The sequence below is a fragment of the Syngnathoides biaculeatus genome, chromosome 8 (genome assembly GCF_019802595.1).
Source record: "Syngnathoides biaculeatus isolate LvHL_M chromosome 8, ASM1980259v1, whole genome shotgun sequence".
Classification (NCBI taxonomy): Eukaryota; Metazoa; Chordata; class Actinopteri; order Syngnathiformes; family Syngnathidae; genus Syngnathoides; species Syngnathoides biaculeatus.
This window is the reverse complement of record NC_084647.1, coordinates 31,507,700-31,508,712: the sequence shown is the minus strand read 5'-3', so window position 1 is coordinate 31,508,712 and position 1,013 is coordinate 31,507,700. Positions and strand designations below refer to the sequence as shown.

Here is a 1,013-nt window from a genome sequence, read left to right as displayed (position 1 = left end):
TGACCCCAGGACCTTCAAGCAGATTACAAGGTAACAGAGATGACCTGGGAATAGCTGCGGAGGACAGCACAAGAAAGACAGCGCTGGAGGAGAGTCATCGATGGCTTATGCTCCGGTAGGAGCAAAGGGATTAAGTAACTAATCGTGTACAGTATGTTTTCTTTCCAAAGACTTCTTTAATTTACTTAGTCAGTCCCATCCCACTTCAGTTGTACAGCCAGGTTCACGACCCTTGTCCTGCATGCTTCTTCTCCTGTCCTTTTTCTGTCCTATCTTGTCCTGTCTTTCCATTACAGGGTGTAGGGTTACAGTCTATGCAACATCTATATTTAATATTTTCCTGTTGTATATATGCAATGATTTAGTTTTCTCATTTTGTTTACAACTAGGCGGCATGGTGGCACAGCTGGAGAGTATTGGCCTCACAGTACTGAGGACTGGGATTCAAATCCTGGCCCTGCCTGTATGGAGTTTTGATGTTCTCCCCCTGCCTGTGTGGGTTTTCTCTTGGCAATCCAGTTTCTTCCCACATCTCAAAAACACGCATTAATTGGAGACTCTAAATTGCTCCTAGGTGTGATTATATATAGGTATAGGTGATTATATATGAGGCCCTGTAGCTCAGTGGTTAGAGCACTGGTTTGATAAACCAGAGGTTGTGGGTTCGTATCCCACTGGGGCCTCCACTCCCTGAGAAGGGTTGCGCCAGACATATATGTGCGTTCATCTGAGATGACACCCTGTGGCGACCCCGACAGGGACAAGCCGAAAGAAGAAGAACAACAACATATATATATATATATATAAAGAGACTATTGGACACCCAGCATCAGGCAGCCCAGCAGCACATGGATGAACTGAATGTAGAGTGAAGAAAATAAGTATTTGAACACCCTGCTATATTGCAAGTTCTCCCACTTAGAAATCATGGAGGGGTCTGAAATTTTCATCGTAGGTGCATGTCTACTGTGAGAGAGGTAATCTGAAAAGAAAAATCCAGAAATAACAATGTA

General features: G+C 43.9%; 1 non-coding gene across 1 annotated transcript; it reads left to right on the top strand.

Moving 5' to 3' along the window:
- Positions 1-610: 610 nt before the first annotated feature.
- trnai-gau (transfer RNA isoleucine (anticodon GAU)) lies at positions 611-683 on the top strand. The gene has a single exon. It is a non-coding gene; the product is annotated as a tRNA-Ile (tRNA).
- Positions 684-1,013: the final 330 nt, after the last annotated feature.